At 40.9% G+C, this 24,003-nt stretch overlaps 2 long non-coding RNA genes across 3 annotated transcripts in view; one reads left to right on the forward strand and one right to left on the reverse strand.

The window, feature by feature from the left end:
- LOC122440115 overlaps positions 1-12,375 on the reverse strand; it is a 39,995-nt gene extending 27,620 nt beyond the window's left edge. Inside the window, exon 1 of one of the 2 annotated variants that reach the window (XR_006269050.1) lies at positions 12,273-12,375. This is a non-coding gene — a long non-coding RNA (uncharacterized LOC122440115). Of the gene's footprint in view, positions 1-8,631; positions 8,891-12,272 lie in introns of those variants that run through there. The other variant, XR_006269051.1, reaches the window with a different exon arrangement.
- LOC122440116 lies at positions 65-21,314 on the forward strand. The gene is made up of 3 exons (XR_006269052.1): positions 65-142; positions 17,418-17,423; positions 21,265-21,314. It is a non-coding gene; the product is annotated as an uncharacterized LOC122440116 (long non-coding RNA).
- Positions 21,315-24,003: the final 2,689 nt, after the last annotated feature.

Consider the following 24,003-nt stretch of genomic DNA (forward strand, 5'->3'; position numbering starts at 1 on the left):
AACCATAAATCTCTAGGAAAAAAAAATAGGTAAAACACTCTGATGTAGGTAACAACTGTAACAATTCTTAGGTCAGTCTCCCAATGGAGTAGAAAAAAAACAAAAATTAAAAAATGGGACCTAGTCAAACTTACAAGTTTCTGTACTGCAAAGGAAACCATAAACAAAACAGGCAATAGACCTAAGTAGACATTTTCCCAAATAAGACATACACATGGCCACTAGACAGCAGTATGGAGTTTCCTCCCAAAATTAAAAATAGAATTACTTTGTGATCTACCAGTTCCACTCTGGGTATTTATCCAAATGAAAAAAGAAAGAAAGAAAGAAAACACTAACTCAAAAAGTTACCTGTACCCTCATATTCCTTGCAACATTATTTATAATAGCCAAAACATGTAACTACCTAAGTATCCCTGATGGATGAATGAATATAGAAGATGTGATGCATATATGAAATAGAATATTATTCCATTTAAAAAGAAGGAAAATCTTGCCATTTACAACAACATGGATGGACCTTGAGGGCATCAGGCTAAATAATACAGGTCACAGAAAGACAAATACTAAACGATGTCACCTGTATGTGGAACCACAAAAAACCACCACCACAATAATAGCAACCACAAACTCCTAGAGATCAGATTTGTGGTTACCAAAGACAGGGGGTTGGGGGAAGGGACATGATCAAAAGGGACAAACTTCTAGTTATAAATATGTACTAGAGATATTGTATAAGAGAGTGACTATACTTAATACTGCACTATGATATATATAAAAGTTGTAAAGAAAGTACATCCTAAAGAGCTATCACTTTAAAAGTTTTTTTTTTTTTCTTTTTGGCTTCCTCTTTTTAATGTTTCCTTGGTGAGATGAGGGATGATTAGTAAAGTTACTGCAGTGTTCATTTCACAATAAGTCAAACCATTGTAATGGTTTATATCTTAAATGTATACAGTGGTGTATGCCAATTATACCTCAGTAAAACTGGAAAAAAAATTAACAAGTGTTGGCAAGGATGTGGAGAGAAGGGAACAGTTGTGCACTGTTGATGGGAATGCAAATTGCTATTAAACAAAGGTTCCCCCCAAAGTTAAAAATAGGACTATTGCATGGATCCCTCAGTTCTACTTCTGGGCATTTATCCAAAGTAAATAACAACAATAACTTGAAAAGCTATCCACACCCTCATGTTCATTGCAGCGTGGCTCAGAATACCCAAGACATGGAAACAATCTGCATGTCCGTTTGATTTGACAGATGAACGGATAAAGACGTTGTAGTACTGGGTTTCCCTGGTGGCTCAGTGGTAAAGAATCCATCTGCCAGTGCAGGAGACGCAGGTTCAATCCCTGATCTGGGAAAATTCCACATGCCTTGGAACAGCTATAACTGCTGAACCTGTGCTCTAGAGCCTGGGAATTGCAACTACTGAGCCCACATATGACAACTGCTGAAGTCCATGTGCCCTAGAGCTCTGGCTCCACAACAAGACTAGCCACCAAAACCAGAAGCCTGCACACCTCAACTAAAGAGTAGCTGCTGCCCACCACAGCTAGAGAAAAGCTCTGCAGCAGTGAAGGCCCAGCACAGCTCCCCCCAAAAAAATTTTTTTAAAGAAACTGTGGTACATATATACAATGGGACACTATGCAGCAATATAAAAGAGTGAAATAATACCATTTGCAGCAACAAGGATGGACTTAGTGATGATCATACCAAGTGAAGTAAGTCAAAGAGAGAAAGACAAATACCATAGGACATCACTTTTTTGTGGATTTTTATTAAATGATGCCACAGATGAGCCTATCTACAAAACAGGAACAAACTCACAGACATAGAAAACAGACTTGTGATGAACCAAGTAGGGGGAGGAAAGATGGAATGGGAATTTGAGGTTAGCAGATGCAAACTATTGTACATAGAATGGATAAACAAGGTCCTACTGTATGGAACAGGGAACTACGTTCAATATCCTGTGATAAACCGTAATGGAAAAATATATAAAAAGAATGCATACATATGCATCACTGAATCACTTTTCTGTGCAGCAGAAACTAACACACATTATAAATTAACTATATGCCAATTAAAAATAATCATAAATGGAACATTAATACTCCATTCTCAACAACATTTAGGCCATCCAGAGAATCCATAAGAGAGGATTTGAACAACACTAGAGAACAAAGAAATCTAAGAGACATGTATAGATCATTCTATCTGACAGCATCAGTTTACATATTCTTCTCAAGTGCTCATGAACCACTTTTTAGGCTATATCATGTGTTAGGCCACAAAACAAGCCTTAGCAAACTCAAGAAGGGTGAAGTATCCTCTCTGACCACCATGGCATGAAACTAGAGATCAAAAACTGGAGAAAAATGCAAAAATTCATAAATGCATGGATATGAAGACTCTTCTAGCAACCAATGGATCAAAGAAAAAATTAAAGGAGATATAAAGAAATTTCTAGAGGCAAATGGAAATAGAAACACAACATACCAAAACTGAGATAAAGCAAAAGCAGTTCTAATTGAGAAGTCCATAGCAATATATGCCTACTTTAAGCACAAAAGCTATAAAAAAAAAACACACACACAAAAAACTAACCTAACTTAATGCATTACGGAACTATAAAAAGTAGTACAAACTGAATCCAAAATTGGTATAAGGTAGGAAATAAGAAAAGATTAGGGCAGAAATAAGTGAAATAGAGAATAAGAGAACAAGAAAACAATAGAAAAGATAAATCTAAGAGTTGGATCATTGAAAAGATAAATAAAATTAATAAGCCATTAGCTAGACTAAACAAGGAAAAAAAGAGGATCTAAATCAATTGAATTATAAGTGAGAAATGAGACATCATAACTGATACCACAAAAATACAAAGGATTGTAACAGCGACTATATGCCAATAAGCTGGCAGTCTTAAAGAGGAGAAGTTCATAGAAACATACCACATACCACGATGGAATCAGAAAGGACAGAACATTGGTAAAGGCCTGTAAGGAGCCTGAATTAAGCACTTGAAAGAAAGAAAGAAGTCGCTCAGTTGTGTCTGACTCTTTGTGACCCCATGGACTGTAGTCCACCAGGCTCCTCTATGGGATTTTCCAGGCAAGAATATTGGAGTGGGTTGCCATTTCCTTCTCCAGGAGATCTTCCCGACACAGGGATTGAATCTGGGTCTCCCACATTGTAGGAAGATGCTTTACCGTCTGAGCCACCCGGGAAGCACCTGAAAACCTCCCAATGAAGAAAAGCCCAGGACCAGATGTCTTCATGGGTGAATGTTACCTAACATTTAAAGAAGGTTCAATCCCAATTCTCAAATTCTTTCAAAAATTCTTAGAAGGAACATTACCAAACTCATGTTGTGAGACACTATTACCCTGACACCAAAGCAAGAAAATGATGCTACCAGAAATGTACAGGCTAATATTCCTGATGAATACAGATGCAAAGATGCTTACTTAAATACTAGCAAACTGAATTTGGCAGCACATTAAAACGATCATTCGCCTTTGATTCATTGTGATTTATCCCTGGGATGCAAAGATGGTTCAGCATACACAAAAATCAACGTGATATATGACATTGATAGAATGGAAGGGGTGGAGGAGCATATGAACATCTAAAAAACTAATGAAATTCAACATCTGTTCAAGGTAAAGATTCTGAACAAATTAAATATAGAAGGAACAGACCTCAACATAAAGGTCATAACAAGTCCACATGTAACATGATAATCAGTGGTGAAAGACTGAAAACTTTCATTTAAAATCAGGAACAAGAAAAGGATGCTCCCTTAGCATTTGTATTTAACATAGTATTGGAAGTCCTACCAAATAATACAAGCTACAGGAAGAAATAAAAGTCCTCAGAATTTAAAAAGAAGAAGGACAACTGTCTCTATTTGTAGATGACATTATTTTATATATGGAAAATCCAAAAAAATCTTGATCTAATCATCCACATGAGTAAAGTTGCAGGACAGAAAATTAACATACAAAAATCAGTGATGCATCCACACATTAATGATGACTATCTGAAAAAGAAATGAAGAAAACGATTCCATTTATAGCAGCACTAGCATGTTCATAGCAGTATTATTTATAATAGCCAAAACATGGAAGTATCTAAGCATCCACTGCTGGATGAATGGATAAAGAAGATGTGATGCATATATGCAATGGAATATTATTCCACTTAAAAAGAAGGAAAATCTTGCCATTTACAACAACATGGATGGACCTTGAAGGTATTAAGCTAAATAATAAAAGTCAGAAAAAAAAATACTATATGATGTCACATATATGGAACCACAAAACCACCACCACAACAATAGTAACCAGCAAACACCTCATAGAAATAGAGATCAGATTTGTGGTTACCAAAGACAGGGCACTGGGGAAAGGAGGAATTCAATCAAGTGTCAAAAGGGACAAACTTCTACTTATATGTACTAGGGATAAAATGTACAAGAGGGTGACTATAACTAACACTGATGTATGATACACATAAAAGTTAAGAAAGGATATCCTAAAGAGTTATAGTAAAAAAAAAAAAAAAAGGAGCTTTTTTTTTTTTCTTTTTGGCTTCCTCTTTTTATTGTTTTCTTAGTGGTATGAGGGGTGCTAACTAAAGGTAGTGTTCATTTCACAATACAGATAAGTCAAACCATTGTAATGGTTTACACCTTAAATGTGTACAGTGTTGTGTGTTAATTATAACTCAATACAACTGGAAAATGATTAACAAGGGTTGGCAAGGACATGGAGAGAAGGGAACACTTGCCTCCTGTTGATAGGAATGCAAATTCTGTAGCCATTGTGGCAAACAGTATGGAGGTTCCCCCCCAAATTTAAAATTGAACTATTTCATGGATCCCTCAGTTCTACTTCTGGGCATTTATCCAAAGGAAAAAAAAAAGCACTAACTTAAAAAGTTATCTGCACCCTCATATTCTTTGTCTAATTATTTACAATTGCCAAGACATGGAAGTAACCTAAGGGTCCACTGATTAAGAAGTGGTATATATACATAATGGGGTATTATTCAGTCATAATAATGAAATTCTTTCACTTACAACATGAATGGACCTTGAGGGTATTATGCTAAGTGGAAGACAAATACAGAGAAAGACAAATATATTGTGATCTTCATTTACATGTGGAATCTGATTTTTAAAAAGTGCTAAGAAAATCAAACTTGTACAGAACCTATTAGTGGTTTCCAGTGTTGGGATGTGGTAAGCAGACGATAATGGGTAATGTTCAAAAATGGAAACTTACAGTTACTAAATATGCAAGTAATGGGCACCTTTATTACGTAGGTAATATGTAGCATGATGACTATGCTGTTAGTCATATGCCTTAGTTGTTAACACTATATTGTATATGTTAAAATCACTCAGAGAACAGATTTTTTTGTTTTCTAGGAAAAAATTTAACTGTGTGGTGATGGATATTAACTAGACTTATTGTGGTAATCATTTCACAGTATATGCAAGTTCTGCGTCATTATGTTGTACACTTGAAACAATATAATGTATAGTGTCAATTATATATTATATATATGTGTCAATTTTATCCTAATTTTAAAAACGGTGGAGATAGCTTTATGGACAGGGAGAGGACTAATGAAGAGTTGAGGAGGCTGAGTTCCAAATAAAGAACAAAACTCAGAATGGTCATGGAGAATGATACAATCTCTTCCAAGGCAGAGCAGGGGGCTCATTCAAGCCAAAGAGAAAAATATTTGCTGAACTGGAAACCAGTGTAGTACACTCCAGAGATTCCTTTTCTCATCTGTATTTGTGATTTTGCGTTTGGTTGCTATAGGTAAGTTGGACAAACCAATACGACTTCTAGTTTACACAGACAATATCTACCCAGTTACCATTTTGTTTAAGCTAATTGCTACTGAAATGTGGATTGTAGCAGGAGACTAAACTTGTTATTTGCTTTGTTATCTTTAGAAATTTTATGGGCTGAATTAATTGTGCCCTTCCAAACTTCTCACGTTGAATTCCTAAACCCAGTATTTTAGAAGTGGAGGAACTTGGAAATAAGATCTTTAAAGGTAACTAAGGTAAAACTGGCTGGAAGAAGCACAAGCTGGAATCAAGATTGCTGGGAGAAGTATCAATAGCCTCAGATATGCAGATGACACCACCCTTATGGCAGAAAGTGAAGAGGAACTAAAAAGCCTCTTGATGAAAGTGAAAGAGGAGAGTGAAAAAGTTATGTTGTGTTCAAGCACAACATTCAGAAAACGAAGATCATGGCATCTGGTCCCATCACTTCATGGGAAATAGATGGGGAAACAGTGGAAACAGTGTCAGACTTTATTTTTGGGGCTCCAAAATCACTGCAGATGGTGATTGCAGCCATGAAATTAAAAGACGCTTACTCCTTGGAAGGAAAGTTATGACCTACCTAGATAGCATATTGAAAAGCAGAGACATTACTTTGCCAACAAAGGTCTATCTAGTCAAGGCTATGGTTTTTCCAGTGGTCATGTATGGATGTGAGAATTGGACTGTGAGGAAAGCTGAGTGCCGAAAAATTGATGCTTTTGAACTGTGGTGTTGGAGAAGACTCTTGAGAGTCCCTTGGACTGCAAGGAGATCCAACCAGTCCATCCTAAAGGAGATCAGTCCTGGGTGTTCATTGGAAGGACTGATGTTGCAGCTGAAACTCCAATACTTTGCCCACCTGATGTGAAGAGTTGACTCATTGGAAAAGACCCTGATGCTGGGAAAGATTGAAGGTGGGAGGAGAAGGGGACGACAGAGGATGAGATGGTTGGAAGGCATCACCGACTCAATGGACATGGGTTTGGGTGGACTCCGGGAGTTGGTGATGGACAGGGAAGCCTGGTGTGCTGCAGTTCATGGGGTCGCGAAGAGTCGGACACGACTGAGCGACTGAACTGAACTGAACTGAAGGTAAAACTGGACCTATAGGGTGGATCCTAAGCCAGTATGACTGGTGACCTTAAAAGAAGGGACTGGGATACAGGTTAGTGGAGGCAAGACCATGTGAAGACTCAGCGTGAAGAAAGCCATTTCCAAGCTGAGGAGAGAGGCTTCAGAAGACAGCATACCCTGCTGGCCCCTTGAACTTCTAGCCGAAAGAACTGTGAGAAATGAATCCCCACTATATTGAAAAGCACTTAAAAAACCGTCTCAGGCAAAGTCAAATGCCAGTAGGGTTCAGGGAGGCAACGGAGGTGGGAAACACGAAGGGGCTGCCCTGGTATACACATAACCCATGCATCAGGGACAGACGTTCTCAGCTTCAGATAACTGTTGCCCGGGGGGACTATGGGCCCTGGTGTGGCAAGATTTGATTCCTTCCCCCACCCCCGCCAAAGTATCCAGATGTCAGGATTTTAAACAAATTTGCCCAGTTTTTAAAACCCTGACCAAAGGATTGAGATCCAGTCTCTGGGCTCCCATTGTGACTTGTTGGAATCTGACTGACTGTACAAATCTAAATGTCAATTCCCCTGAGAAGCTTTTAATGGGGAGAGTTCTGTGACTGGTGTGTGGTGGGGCCCCAAAGTGTGGGTTTGTACCAACTGAACTCAAGAGCTGGTTTTTGCTAGAGCAGCACGGGATGCTACATGTATATTATAGATATTGAGATCAGAGTTACATTCAATTATCTCTTACTTAGATCACCTGTCCTCTTTTATTGGGCTGTTTCATCCATGCTTTCCTCCAAATAGTGTCAAGATGAGATTCTTTCTTTCCTGCCTTTGCAGAGTTGCCGTATCCAGGATAAATCCCAATACTTTGTGAAAAATTAGGACCTAATGCATTAGCCTACAAGTCTTCCTCCAACTTTTTATTTTCACTTCTTTAACATGGGAAGCAACAGGGAGAAAAAAAATCAAGTGTGTCTAACAAACATACCTAATTAGATTCTGAAATCTCTTCTATAACATAAAAAAACTGAAATACTTTTGAAGCTGAAGCACCAATTAGCACACTTATAAAGCAAAACTCAGTACCACACTTTGAGGTTTGCGGAATGGCTTTTTGGCAGGCCATGTGTTTTTCCCCTGTTTCTTTGCCTCTAATGCTTTAAAAGGGTGTCGTCAAGTATTCTTGTCAGCAGGGACCTGGCATTAGTACCTGGCATTAATGTCTACCTTCCTGCACGCCCCCATGCCTTGCTTCAGGCTCCTGACAGTGAAACAGCCAGCCACCCAGGCAAGGTTTTAGGAATCTGATGCTATGAAAAAGAGGGCAGTAAATTAGGGAGCTGGAGTCTGTCTGTCTCTTTCAGAACACCCCACTTCGGGTATATGAAATGTGTGTTGCCAGCAGGAGTTTCTGAGACAAGATGATGAAGTAGAGGTTTGCTTATATGATTTTGTTTTTTCAGCTGACTTGGCCCTGCTGGATATATAGGAGGTGAGAGAGAGAAAAAATGATTAAACTGCCTGGTAGTAAAAACATACCTTTCCCTGCTTCTTAGTGTGAAACTAAGGAATGGTAGATAAATATTTCCATGAAGTAATAACTGCCCCTTGAATAAGCTTCCATTAGTTAAAAAAAAAAAAAAGACAGTCTATGCCAAATTCAAGTTCAAGTAAAAATGTGCATGTACTCACGGTGGAAAGAGTAGAAATGTTCAGTATGAAGTCAGAGAGACAATTAAGTAGATTTTCTGAGTTTCGGCTGTTGTCGCAGGAAGAACAAATCCACTTAATCATATACACATGTATATTATGTAACAGACAGGTAGATTAAGTTTCGCTCAATGAGTGCCTATTTCCAGGTCTTCTATGCTCACGTGCATTACCTAATTTAGCTTTCACTTTGCATGGAAGGCACTATTATCTCCATCCTGTAAGTGAGGTTCATTACTCGCCTAAGGCCACACAGCTAGTAAGAGGTGGCAGGAAGACTTGAACCCTGTCCTGTCAGGGCTGAATTTCATGTTCTTTCCATTGTAACTGATGAGATATAGACAAAATGAAGCTGATTTTCAAAGTTGTATAAAGTTGGATCTGTCTCATGTGTATGGCTGCTGTATGCTAGGCAACTATGGGGGCATATGAAATAAATATTCCTGATTATGCTAAGTGATAAGCCAGAGAAAGACAAATAACCATATAATTTCACCTATATGTGAAATCTTAAAAAAAAGAAAAAGAATTCATAGATACAGAAAACAGATTGGTAGGTGGGGAAGTGGATGAAATGGGTCAAGGTTATCAAAATGTACAAACTTCCTGCTATAAAATAAGCCTTGAGAATATAATGTACAGTGGATTGCTGTAGCTCTTAATTGTATACTTATGTATTTGTAACATACTGGGTTGGCAAAAAAAATTCATTTGGGTTTTTCTGTAAGGTGTTAAGGAAAAACCTGAACAAAACTCTTGGCCAACACAATACATATATTACCTAACTGTGTGCTTATTATATATGTGAAAATTGTTTACAGAGATGTAGTTAGACTTATTTTGATTACTTTGCAATATATACAAATACCCAGTCACTATGTTATATATTGGAAACTAGTGCTATATGTCAATTACATCCCAATAAAAATATAAACATGCGTTTAGGTTATCACTCTAGTTTTAGCAAATTTTTGTGTAGAGCACTGTATAGTATAAAAGAAAATAAAATATTTTAAAAAATGAAATAAAAGAATAAGCCTCGAGTTTTGTTCCGGGGAAGGTCAAAGTAGAGACAAAGGCATAAACAAGTGACACCAAGACAGCAGGAGCAGCACTTCCGTCAAAGCAGACGTGGGGGAGGCTTCCTAGGGGAGATGACACCTACAGGTCGGGATGGATGGCCATGGGGTAGAATGTTCTACATAGAGGGCAAAGCAAGAACATGAGCATGTGGTGTGTAGAGTGGAGGACCGCATGTCCTGTGGCTGGGGAAATGGGAGAAGGGGCTGGGGAAGTGGGTTGTGGTCATTTCATGTTATTGTATTTTCCCATAAGATTACCAGATAATAAATATATATGTGTATAATACATGCATATATATATATACACGCATGTATATTTTTGTAGAAACAGCTAGTAGCAGTGTAAAATATGTATTAATTAGCAAGGGAGAGAGAAGCCAACTTGGAAGATATAAAAACAGTTTCAATGGGAACAGATCAAGACCTGGATGAAGGCAGTGGTGTCCAGGGCAGATGAAAGCAAGACGTCTCACAGCTGGGTGATGACGCCAGCTCAGAAAAAGTGTCATCTGCCTCCAGATTATGTCAGTATCATCCCTGAAGATGGTTTTCCAGGCCAAGAATCTGTTGCGACAGCAAGAAGGGCTTCTGACAGTGGATACATTTATAAGATGCATCTGTGGTCCTCACCGGCTCTAAAGGATTTCAGCTCACGAGAGGTCCATGTTCTGTTCTGGCTACGGACTGTGGAATATTTGTGTCTTGCCCTCATTATTCTGCAGTTTCAGAGCCAAGAGGAATTGTGTAATTTTTGGACTGTACCAGAATTATCTGAGGCAGTCTGGAAAAACTCAGGTCCCATATTAGGGAAGTTCTCAGAGATGCCTGACTAAAGAACGTCCTCACCTGTGGAAGAAATGTGTTATCTCCAGGCATGTGACACCCTTATTTTGTGAACCACAGATGGTTGCTGGGACTTGCCTCCCAAGCACCTTGCTTCCCAGCTTCTCCTTTCTCTCTTCCCTGTAAATCTGGCTAAGGATACCTTACCAAGAGTGGAATTCTTTTGACTTTCAAATGAGACAACACACAGCCAGAGGCTGCTCCCCGTCACTAGAGGGCACCAGTTGAACGTAAAATGTCTAGACATGACCACCCATAAACTTCAAATATAGCAAAATCTCACCTTTATAGATTGCAATAAGGTAACTTCCCCACTACTTCATCCTTATTAACTCCATTTCTGCTACTGAGTAAAACAAACATGCTAACTTTGATTCTGTAATGTTTTCAGAATTCTCTTTTAATTCATCGATCTAGTGAGTTGGAGACACGAAGAACATGTTTTTCACAAAATTACATGACTGCATCATCTTTGCTGCCACTTTTCTGGCTCTCATCACGTGTTGGTTTGTGTGTAAAAGCTTATATGGACTTTGCACATCGTTGAATTTTCGATTCTGCAAAGTGAAAATGGTTGGTATGGGCGGAATGTCCACCCCAGACAGCATAACTGCAAGATAAAATTATACCCTGAAGCATATAGTTTTTCCATAAGACCTACTTGTTATGTTCTGTTGAAAATTAAGACAAACTGCTCAGATGCTATAACCCTGCATGGGATTGCACAGAAAAAGAACCACAAAGAATGTGCCAACTGTCCAGTTTCCACTGCTTTGCTCAGAAGCCCGACCCCCTGTGCCAAGACCTTGCTGATGTTTATACAAGCAAAACTGGGCTGATCCTCCCTTATCTGCTATGTGTTTCCTAATCCATAATCTTGTGCTTAAAACAAAAAGAAAAAAAAGGGAAAGTGAGTATTCACCACGGAGCTATTTGATTCTGTGGAGTGCTGACAGGTACTCTGTACTGAGTAGAATTGCAGGGACTCTGCCTACCCCAGGCAGACCCAGTATCAGGTCAGCTATAATTGGCCCCTGGTGAGAGGTCACGAAACTCAGGCTGTGGGAGCAAGTGCATTAGGGGCCCTGTAGACAGCAGCTGCCACGCATTTTCTGAGTGCTGTCAGCCAGGATCTTCAGTCACAGCGCGCTGTGTGCTGGGCGCTCTAAAAATGGAAATGAAACCACCAGATCCTCACCAGACTGTGAGGCTTGATGGATGAGCTTAATGAACCCCAGGATAAAGGAATTGGACCCAGCAGAATGTAGAAAAAAAGATTAAGAACTGAGAGGCTTCCATGCCCTTGGGGAATCTACATATTCTCCAGGACTGAGGCAAGTGGGTTGTGGGGGGGTCACCCTGTGGGAAGGCAGGAGGCTGGAGGTCAGGTTCAGTCATATACTGAGCAGCCACTGAATGCCTGGTTCCGGGCTAGGCTTTATACCAGTTCAGCCTTAATGACATTTGTTTCAGCCTTGTATAAGAAGAAATGGGGCTTACACTTATTTTAAAAACTTACTTAAGATGATAGTGCTCATTATAAGATGTCACAGGAGAATAAATAACCACCACCATTGACCACATACATACCTGGTACCAATGGCATTCTCTGCTCTGACCCTTACAACACTTCAGCAAAGGTATCATGACCATTTTGTAGATGAGACACCCAAGGCTGCAAGAGCTTAAATCACTTACCTGTGTGCATCTCCACCTTCACCTCCTCCCGACTCTCTCAGCCCTGTCATCACCCTCCAGGTATCCTCAGCTACAACATGTGTGCAGATTTACTGCTTCGTTCTAGAATTTAAAAAAAAAAAAAAATCCCGACCAGCCAATCTATATGCATGCCCTGGAAATATAATTAAAATCAGGTCACCAAGACCAGCATCTCCCAGGCATCCAGCCCTGTGCTTCTGGCCATTCCAAGGGTCCCATGGCCAACATTCTTAGGACACTGAACATGCTTTACCTTCTTTCTCAGAGGCTGCTAAACTTACCTACCACATGAGACCTGGGAAAACAGAAGAAATGTTTTTAATTGAGGACAAGAAAGTTCTTTTCGTTTGCACAAAGCCCCTGTGCTTCAACCACGTGACCTTAAACCTCAGCCTCCTCCCTGTGACATGAACTAATACATAGAAGAGCCCATAAAGCAAGTTCTGTATAAGCAGGGCAATTGCTGCTACCGTCATCTCCACCAGGAAACAAGGCTCCTGGGGCACATGGCGGACGCATTGGTGGTCTCATCAAAGGTGTGGGCCCATCCTCCAGAGCCCCCTTGACACCAGCGGAAAGGTGCTTGGGGAAAGGTTGGGATTTTCAATCAGACAGTCACGGCTGGCACTCTGCTCAGCCTCTCCCTCTCTGTGTCATAAGATGAGGGATAAATAGTCTCTTCCTGCTACTTTTTGTGGAGATGAAGGAAGCAAAGAGCTCAACAGGTGTGGGTTGTTATCATTAGAAGGTCAAGCAAGGGACCACACCTGTCAAACTCGAGGCTCTGATGCAACCCAGGAGAAACTGAACTTCTCCTGGTGCAGCTTAGACGCCACTGTGGCAAACGGAAAAAGTTCTTCATTTTAACATTTATTTGGTCCAAAGCATATTTGAAGGTTAATCTCATTCCTTCTAGGGAGAAAGTCTGATGAAGTGGCAGTAAAGGAAAGAATTCACTGAATGGAAAAACGTCTGGAGAAGAGTGAAGGAAACCCCTAGAAAAGGCTGCAGACCACTGTCTCCCCTTTGCCGGAGAGAGTCTGAGAGGCGGTCTCAGACCTCATCTGCTGGGAGGCCGCCCAGGAAGGTGCGCAGTGGCGCGGCTGAGTGCAGGTGGGGGAGGCAAGGTGAACGTGGGTGCCTACTGGGGACACTGTCTCCTCATCTCTCCTGATTCCACATAATCCTTTAAATAAACACAACCTGTTTCCATGTGAGTAACTGTCTCATTCCATAGATGTCTAATCTGAAGGAATAATAGGAATTTTTCTGGAAAATTACTGAGGATCAGAAATCCTTCCTCCCACGCTTGGCTCCGCCCCGTGTAAGATGGAGCACGTGGGTTTGCAGGCGCCGAGCCAGGGGAAGCTGACAGTGGGTGAGGCAAGGTACGGGCAGAGGAAGGGAAGGCTGGGGAAAGGCAGAGAATGTTATTTGGAAGGACAGACAGGCTGCTTTTGTCAAGGCTGCTTACACCACACGTTCTTCCCAGAGGCTGATTAAGTTCTACCGGGGAGAGAGAATCCACAGCCAAGAAAGCTTAGCATACACATTACAGAATAAAGTGAAGGGACACGTGTTTGTGCGTATCTGTGCCTCTTTATTTGTGTGTGTGTGTGTCTTTACATCAAAAACAGAAAAGGTACACTCTGCAAATCACAGGGGAGATTAGCAATTTTGAAGATTAGACATAAGCCACTGATGAGACTTTGACATCTTAAAATGGTGCACTTAATAAATTGCTTTTACTGAAAAAAAAAAAAGTCCACTGAAATGAACCTGGAAGCAAGACAGGTTTTTTCAGTCTAAGCCAAGGGATTGCATCCTTATGTTTGTTGAATATACATGGAAACACTTGTATCAAAGAAGTGCTCAGTAAATATTACTATCTTTCTCCTTTCCTTTTTTTTTTCTTTTAATCAAAAAGGGAAGATAAAAATGAAAGCAGGTAGGCGGGGGGGGGGGGGGAATAGGGAAAGAGAGGAAAGAAAGAAGGAAGGAAGGAAGGAAGTTCAAGAAAGAAAGGAAGAAAAACTTCCTTGAAGATTCTATCTGCTAAGACATGGAAGAAATTTGTGTGTTTAAATAGTGATGATATTTGTGGACATTTCAAGCAGTTTCCTACAGTGCATCCTGTGAGTAAATACCATAGTATAGGGTGCTCTTTAAAAATTAGACTTTACAGCCAGCTCACTATATAACACCAACGGCGCTTCTTAAAGAGACATGACCACCAGCCATCAGACGGTTCCTCCTATGCTTCTGTCTTATCTCTGAGTGTTTCTCTTACAGAAGGGAAAAAAATGTTTTTTTTTTTCTTAGCAGCAGTTGTGAACTGTACCTTTAAAATCTAACCTTTGAAATCTGGCTATGATCATTTTGTTGACCTTAGCTGGACTGTATTATTCTCTTGAAGTCAAAAGGCGTGAATAGATCTCTTTGTGTGCTAGCCCTCCTCCAAGCCAGGCCAGCCGAGGTTTTCTTTTGGCATATTCACGAGTACGACAGACAAGTAGGTTTTGATTTACAGATATACATAAGTAGATGTGATTTCCTTTCCAGGAAAAGGGCACGACGGCTAATACACTTTAATTTATACACACGGGGCTCTTTTAAAAGGCTGACCTGCAGCTGGGGCTTGGTTAAAGGGGGTCCTTCAGCAAGAAGCATTGCTTCCAAATGCTCCCTGGTAGACTGTCGGTCTGGAAAGACATGGAGGCAAGGAGGTGGGAGGGGAAGACTGACAGAGGAAGAATTTGGTAGGCAGGAACCTAAACAGCTCACTGTAAAGGTTTCCTAAATTTCACAAGCATCCAAATTTTCTTCCTCTGAATCTGGTTTCCTTTTAGTTATTTCCTGTTTGTCAGGCATGGGTGGTCCTTTTACCAGGAAATACCGACAGCTATATTTTTTCTGACGTGTAGTTTTTTGTTGGTGAAGATTTCTATTAAAATGAGGTTGACTTGGTCCTGTCAATTTTCTAGTTGTATACATGGTTCTTTCAAGTGTCATAAGTGAAAGCTCTGACTTAACCATCCCCAAAGCTCAACGACATTTCCAGGGGCCCCAGAACAATGAGTTTTTTGGATAAGTGAAGCTGGGAGGAAATAGGTAGGGTCCTTCTGAGCATCAGGACTCTGTGCTAGGTGGCCACTCGGCCGGTTTGACCACAGTGCTGGGAAGGCCCAGGGAGGCTGTCTCCAAATTGGCTAGACAAGCTGCGCAGACAACAGTTTTTGCTTCAACCCACAGGTTGAACCCCTAAGCCTGGGGAAATGTCTGCCTTGTTTAGTGGGGACCTAAAAGAAAAGCGTCTCAGCATTTCTAGCCCCATTCTGCACATCTGTCCTTTCTTTGTTCCCTGACAACCCGGACAGACAAAGGCTCCTGTGTCCTTTGGGTGGTTAGCCCGCCCTCTGTGGAGCTCTCTGCTCCCTCTGCTATTCAAACTCCGTTAGGACTCTTCCTGTGACGGGAAGGTGATAAAAGAAACACACTTCAGATGGTAAAAACAAGTATCCGGAAGGATCTTGTCATTAGGTTGAGACAAATGAAAAAGCCAGGCCTCTGGTTTTTCCACCTGGACCTGGAGCAGCCGAGGAGGAGATGTCGCTGAGCTCCAAGCAGCCGTCAGCAGGGTGGGCGCAGGGGCGGCCCCTCCGCATGCACATGATGGGGCCGGGGCACTTCCCAGCAGCGGCTCTGTCCACAGTTTGGACAGTTCTTCCTTCCTTTCATCTCATGTCAGTTTTTTCCCCTCCCTTTTTTATACTCTCACCAACCCCCTTTCCTTTCTTTACCTGTCAGTGTTCACCCTCTGTTCAAATCTCTTGACTCCAGTCATCTTCCATCCACTTAGCAGATCCCTCCTATGGTGTGACCCCTTCTCTATGGCATATAATACTAGTGTGTGTGTGTGTGTGTGTGTGAGAGAGAGAGAGAGAGAGAGAGAGAGAGTTGCTTAGTCGTGCCCTTCTCTTTGCAACCCCATGAACTGTAGCCCGCCAGGCTCCTCTGTCCATGGAATTCACCAGGCCAGAATACAGGAGTAGGTAGCCGTTTCCTTCTCCAGGGCATCTTCCTGACCCAGGGATTGAACCTGGGTCTTCTGCACTGCAGGCAGATTCTTTAGTATCTGAGCCACCGTAATACTGGTAATGGCTATCAGTTATTGAGGGTTTATCATGTGCTTTTTATCTTGCTATAGGTGTTCCAGCTGCCTCTGAGGTGCTGTGTTCATCAGGATAGCCTGGTGGTTGCAGTAAGCAGTCCCAGCACTGTGGTGAGACTGTTTTTGCTTTCATGCAGAGTCTGGAGCATGTGTTCTCACTGGCAGCATCTCCCAAGGCTCACCTTTAAGCACTGGCTTCTACACCCTTTTCATGATGTACCTCACCCATCCTGGAGTTTTAGAGTAGAAGGCACAGAGGATGTGGAGGGTCACAAGAATGTTTTAGGGAGGCCACTGAGTGGTATCCGATTACTTCCCCCACCTCTTATCATCCACAAGTCTGATATATAGTCCCTCCTAACTTCACGGCAACCAAGAAATGCAGGATGAAGATGAAACTGCATGATGGATGCATCACAGTCTCTTCCACAATTGGGTGCTGTCAACCCCTCCACATAAGGAAGATGGGGCCTAAAGATTCAGAGACAACAGCTAATAACAGGGAACCCCAATTCCAACCTTGCAAATCTGACTCCAGAACTACAATCTCCATCTTATGTACTGCTTTCTGTGATTCTCTTCTGATAAAAAGCGAGTCCCTCTTTCATGCTAACACTTTACCTTTTACAAATCTTTACTTTCCTACTTATCACAGGGCTGCACCTACTGTACCAGACTGTGAGTGCCCCAAGGAAAAGGAAAGCTCTTTCTCATCACAATATCATCAGCAGATGATGCACTGTGCCTGGGGAAAAATGGGGCTCAATAAAAGCTTCATAAATGAAGAATAGCTGTGGTTTGTGTGTGGAGTCTTTGAAGGGCCCCTAAGGGACTAGATTACTTCACTCTACAACTTTTCTAGATGACTGTCAAGGAGTCTGGATCAATGCAACAACTGCCCCCATGTAGCTATTTTGAACACAGCCATAAGACGGATTCTTTAAAAACATAAGTCATAGGTATCTTCCTTCTCCTAAAATGTCTCCATGACAAAACTGTATCCAGATTTTTGTTTCTTAATACCATACTCTAACAAAAGAAACTAGGATTACCCAGAGAAATGGCTGATTTCAAGGTTGAGACAGGAAAAATATAAGATGAGCCTGGAGCTTCTTAGAGTAAGTGTCAGGAGATGAGGATGTGCTAAACACAAAACGAAGTAAAAAACAGGGCATGTCAAATGGACATAGAAGCTGATGTGAAAGAAGTCCCAATGTCCAAAGCCAGAACTATGGGAGGAACAAAATAAATAATGTTAGTAACGGATTATAATCCAAAGAATAAAATGATTGTCCATGAGTCTATACTCAGAAATAAATGAATAACCAAATAATGGAAAAGGCACAAAAGAATTCTTTATAGAAGAATTCCAAATATTAAACACAGAAGGAATTAAGGAAATAGGAAATCATCATTAAAACATCACCTGTTACAGTCAAGATTTACTGATGGATGCTATTATTAGTAGGCAAAACTTTGAGAGAAGCAGGCTATTTTCATTCTTTGAAGAACCTCCTCCAAAATATTAATTGCAGGCATACCAGGAAGTTGTCTGCGTTTGGTCCCAGACTGCTGGAAAATAAAGCAAATATTACAAAAAATCAAGGCACACAACTTTTTTGGTTAACCCATACATACAAAATTTAGTTTAGGACTTCCCTGGTGGTGCAGTGGATAAGAATCCACCGGCCAATGGGTCATGGGTTGAACCCCTTGTCTTAGAAGACCCCACGTGCCATGGACAACTAAGCCTATGCATCACAACTACTGAGCCCACACTCTAGAGGCTGAGACCTGCAGCTACCAAGCCTGTGTGTTTCAACTACTGAAGCCTGGGCACCTAGAGCCCCTGCTCTGCAACAAGAGAAGCCACCGCAATGAGAAGCCTGGTGCATTGCAACGAAGAGTAGCCCCTGCTTGCTGCAACCAGACAAAGCCTGTGCAAAAGCAATTAAGACCCGGCACAGTCAAAAAGTAAAATAAATAACCATACAAGAAATAAAAATTAGTTTACATTATGCTGTAGTCTATTAAGTGTGTATTAACATTATGTCTAAAAATGTATATACCTTAATTTTAAATGCTTTATTGCTAAAAAAAATGGTAACCATCATCTGAGCCTTCAGCTCATCATAATCTTTTGTGCTGGTGGAGGGTCTTGCCTCAGTTTTGATGGCTGCTGACTGATCAGGGCAGTGGTTGCTGAAGGCTGGGGAGGGGTTACCTGCAGCAGTTTCTTAAAACAGGACAATTTCTTGCTATATTGATGGTCTCTTCCTTTCACTTGAACATTTAGAGGCCATAGTATGGTTATTAACTGGCCTGATTTCAATATTTTTGTGTCTCAGGGAATAGGAAGGACTATGGAGAGGAAGACAGATGGAGTGTGGCTAGTTAGGGGAGCAGTCAGAAGACACACAGTTACTATCAATTAACTTTGCTGTTTTCTATGGGTGTGGTTTCTGGGGCCCCTAAACAATTACAGTAGTAACATCAAAGGTCACTAATCATAGATCACCATAATGTAGTAATAATAAACATGACTAATATATTGTCAAAGCTACCAAAATGCGACAGAGATACAAGTGAGCAGATGTTGTTGGAAAAATGGCACCCACAGATTTTGCCCAATTCAGGATTGTACAAATCTTTGATTTGTAAAAAACACAGTATCTGTGAAGCACAATAAAATGAGGGTGCCTGTAATTACTGTGGTGGTTTTATCATACTTCCCACAAATTCTTTGTTACTGTTCATTCCAGGATGTGGAATTGTGGACTGGACTTTCGACTCATTTCTAATGAACGTATGGAAAGGGGGAAATAGTAACTTTGCAGCACAGAAATGTGGCAGATATCACTTTCATCAAGTGATCAAAATGAACAATACCGTGGTAAACCATGGTAACATCATGTTCCTCAGGATATGTGATGAGAAAGACACTTCATTTCTGTTGGCTTCTTCCTTCAAACCCATAACCCTAGTCATTAGAAAACATCAGACAAACCAAAATTAAGGGACACTTTACAAATATCTGACCAGTACTCTTCAAATGGGTCAAACTCATAAAAAACAAGGAGGAGAAGCTGTCACAGTTTGGAGGAGAGCTCAGCATGGTATCCTGGACTGGATCCTGAGACAGGAAAGGGACATTAATAGAAAAAGAGGTTAAGTCTGAAATGTAGTTCATAGTTTTAGACTAATGTTGATTACTTAGTTTTGGTAAATATGCCATGGTTATAGAAGGTGTTTACATGAAGGGAGACTGAGTGAAAAGTATTTGAGAACTTTCTGGATTTATCATGGAAATTCTTCTATAAACTGAAAAAATGATACGAACCACTGAAGATAAAAAGCCTCTCCGTTCACACTGAGTCAAATCTGAAGTCCTTTCAGGAGCCTACAAAGTCAGACATGATGCTCATGATCCCCTCTCTGTCTTGCCTCCTCTCATTCCCTCCCCACCTCAGGCAGCTTCAGCTACAGGGGGACTTTCCCTCTTATTCTTCAGACACCTCCAGCCTGCTCCCACCTTGGGGCCTTGACACTGTTCACGTTGGTGGGAAAGCTTCCCCCCAGATATTTTCATGCCTAGCTCCCTTATCTCTTGGAGATCTTTATTCAGATGTCTCCTAATCAAGAGACTTTCTCTGACCCACCTGTGTAAGGACACACACGTCTGGCATAACCCACCCCCTCCCTTGCTTTACTTTTCTTTTTTGCTCTCAGCATCATCTTATTCAATAGACTTCGTCTGATTTTCCTCATTCTTCCTTGTGGCAGGCAGAACAATGCCCCTCCCCACCAAAGATGTTCATGTTCTAATCCCTGGAACCTATGGCTATATTGTGCTTAGTCATTCAGTTGTGTCCAACTCTTTGCAACCCCATGGACTGTAGCCCACCAGGCTCCTCTGTCCATGAGATTTCCCAGGTAAGAATACTGGAGTGGGTAGCTGCTCCCTCCTCCAGGGAATCTTCCCAACCCAGGGACTGAACTTGGGTCTCCTGCTTTGCAGGCAGATTCTTTATGGGTTGAGCCATCAGTGTTGCGATATGTCAAAGGGGAAAATTAAGACTGCAGATGGAACTAAGGTTGTTAATCATCTGACTTTGAAATGGGAAGCTTCTCTTGGATTATCTAGATGGCCCAATAAAAAAACAAGGGTTTTTAAATGTGGAAGAGGGAGACAAAATAAATTGGAGGGATTCACCATGCTGCTGCTGCTAAATCACTTCAGTCGTGTCTGACTCTGTGCAACCCCATAGACGGCAGCCCACTAGGCTCCCCCATCCCTGGAATGCTCCAGGCAAGAACACTGGAGTGTGTTACCATTTCCTTCTCCAATGCATGCAACTGAAAAGTGAAAGTGAAGTTGCCTAGTTGTGTCTGACTCTTAGCGACTCCATGGACTGCAGCCTACCAGGCTCCTCCGTCCATTGGATTTTCCAGGCAAGAATGACTCAGTTCTCCACTGGTGGTTTTAGACAATTAAGGCACCTGTGAGCCAAGCTGTGGGCAGGCTCTTGCTGCTGAAAAAGATGGACAACTTTTTCCTAGAGCCTTTAGAAAACTGTAGCCCTGCTGACATTTTGTTTTTAGTCCATTTTGACCCTTGTCAGACTTCAGCTTTAAAGAACTATAAGAGGAGTACTATGGAACTCCTAGAGGAAAATATAGCTAAGACACTCTTTGCCATAAATAACAACAATATCTTTTTGGATCTGTCTCCTACAGTAATGAAAATAAAAACAAAAATAAACACATGGGACCTAATTAAACTTAAAAGCTTTCGCACAGGAAAGGAAACCATAAACAAAATTCAAAGACAGCCTATGGAATGAGAGAAAAGTGGAGAGCTACATAAAGACAAACAAAAAATTAGAACATCCTATAACATCATACAAAAAAATAAACTCAAAATGGATTAAAGACCTAAATGGAAGGCCAGATACTATAAAACTCAGAGGAAAACATATGCAGAACACTGACATAAATTGTAGCAATTTTTTTTTGATTCACCTCTTAGAATAATGAAAATAAAAAAAAATGATGAAACCTAATTAAAAATTTTGCATAGCAAAGGAAACCATATGCAAAGCCAAAAGACAACCCACATAATGGGAGAAAATGTTTTCAAATGACGATACTGACAAGGACTTAATTTCTAAATATATAAACAGCTCATGAAGCTCAATATCAGAAAAACAAACAATCCAATCAAAAAAGGCAGAAGATGTAAAGAGATGTTTCTCCACAGAAGACACCAGATGGCCAAGAGGCATATGGAAAGATGCTCAAAATCACTAATTATCAGAGAAATGCAAATCAAACCCACCACGAGTTATCACTTCACAACAGTCAGAATGGTCATCATCAAAAAGTCTACAAATAATAAATGTTGAAGAGAGCATTGAGGAAAGGGAACTGTGCTACACTGTTGGTGGAAATGCCAGTTGATAGAGCCACTATAGAGAACAGCATGGTGGTCCCTTAAAAAACTAGAAATGGAGCCAGCATTTGATCCTGTAATCCCACTCCTGGGCATACATCCAGAGGAAATCATAATTCGAAAAAATCTATGCACCCCAATACTCACTGCAGCACTATTTTGTAATAGCTAAAACCACTAGACCATTAAGGTATGACCTAAATCAAATCCTTTATGATTATACAGTGGATGTGACAAATAGATTCAAGGGATTGTCTCTCATAGACAGAGTACTTGAAGAAGTACGGACAGAGGTTCGTGATATTATACAGGAGGCAGCGTTCAAGACCATTCCCAAGAAAAAGAAATGCAAAAAGGCAAAATGATTGTCTGAGGAGGGCTTACAAATAGCTATGAAGAGAAGCGAAAGCCAAAGGAGAAAAGGAAAGATATACCCATTGGAATGCAGAGTTCCAAAGAATAGCAAGGAGAGAAGCAGAAGATATTAAGAAGTGGCAAGAATACAAGGAAGAACTATACAAAAAGATCTTCATGACCCAGGTAACCACAATGGTGTGATCATTCATCTAGAGCCAGACATCATGCAATGCGAAGTCAAGTGGGCCTTAGGAAGTATCACTATGAACAAAGTTAGTGGAGATGATGAAATTCCAGTTGAGATATTTTAAATCCTAAAAGATGATGCTTTGAAAGTGCTACACGCAATACACCAGCAAATTTGGAAAACTCAGCAGTGGCCACAGGACTGGAAAAGGTCAGTTTTCATTCCAATCCCAAAGAAAGGCAATGCCAAAGAATGCTCAAACTACTGCACAATTGTACTCATCTCACATGCTAGCAAAGTAATGCTCAAAATTCTCCAAGCCAGGCTTCCACGGTATGTGAACCATGAACTTCCAGATATTCAAGCTGGATTTAGAAAAGAGAGAGGAACCAGAGGTCAAATTGCCAACATCCACTGGATCATTGAAAAAGCAAGAGAGTTCCAGAAAAGCATCTATTTCTGCTTTATTGACTATGCCAAAGCCTTTGACTGTGTGGATCACAACAAACTGTGGAAAATTCTTAAAGAGATGAGAATACCAGACCACCTGACCTGCCTCTTGAGAAATCTGTATGCAGGTCAAGAAGCAACAGTTAGAACTGGACACGGAACATCAGATTGGTTCCAAATCAGGAAAGGAGTACGTCAAGGCTGTATATTGTCACCCTGCTTATTTAACTTATATGCAGAGTATATCAAGCGAAATGCCAGGCTGGATGAAGCACAAGTTAGAATCAACATTTCTGGGAGAAATATCAATAAGCTCAGATATGCAGATGACACCACCCTTGTGGCAGAAAGTGAATAGGAACTAAAGAGCCTCTTGATGAAAGTGGAAGAGGAGAGTGAAAAAGTTGGCTTAAAACTCAACATTCAGAAAACGAAGATCATGGCATCTGGTCCCATCACTTCATGGCAAATAGATGGGGAGACAGTGGAAACAGTGAGAGACTTCATTTTGGGGGGCTCCAAAATCACTGCAGATGGTGACTGCAGCCATGAAATTAAAAGACACTTGCTCCTTGGAAGAAAAGTTGTGACCAACCTAGACAGCATATTAAAAAGCAGAGACATTACTTTGCCAACAAACATCTGTCTAGTCAAAGCTATGGTTTTTCCAGTAGTCATGTATGGATGTGAGAGTTGGACTATAAAGAAAGTTGAACACCGAAAAATTGATGCTTTTGAACTGTGGTGTTGGAGAAGACTCTTGAGAGTCCCTTGGACAGCAAGGAGATCCAACCAGTCCATCCTAAAGGAAATCAGTCCTGAATATTCACTGGAAAGACTGATGCTGAAGCTGAAACTCTAATACTTTGGCCACCTGAGGTGAAGAACTGACTTATTTGAGAAGATCCTGATGCTGGGAAAGATTGAAGGCAGGAAGAGAAGGGGATGACAGAGGATGAGATGGTTGGTGACATCACTGACTCAATGGACGAAACTCCGGGAGTTGGTGATGGACAGGGAGGCCTGGCGTTCTGTAGTCCATGGGGTCACAAAGAGTCAGACATGACTGAGCAACTGAACTGACTGAAACCAT

The sequence above is a fragment of the Cervus canadensis genome, chromosome 4 (genome assembly GCF_019320065.1).
Source record: "Cervus canadensis isolate Bull #8, Minnesota chromosome 4, ASM1932006v1, whole genome shotgun sequence".
NCBI classification, from domain to species: Eukaryota; Metazoa; Chordata; class Mammalia; order Artiodactyla; family Cervidae; genus Cervus; species Cervus canadensis.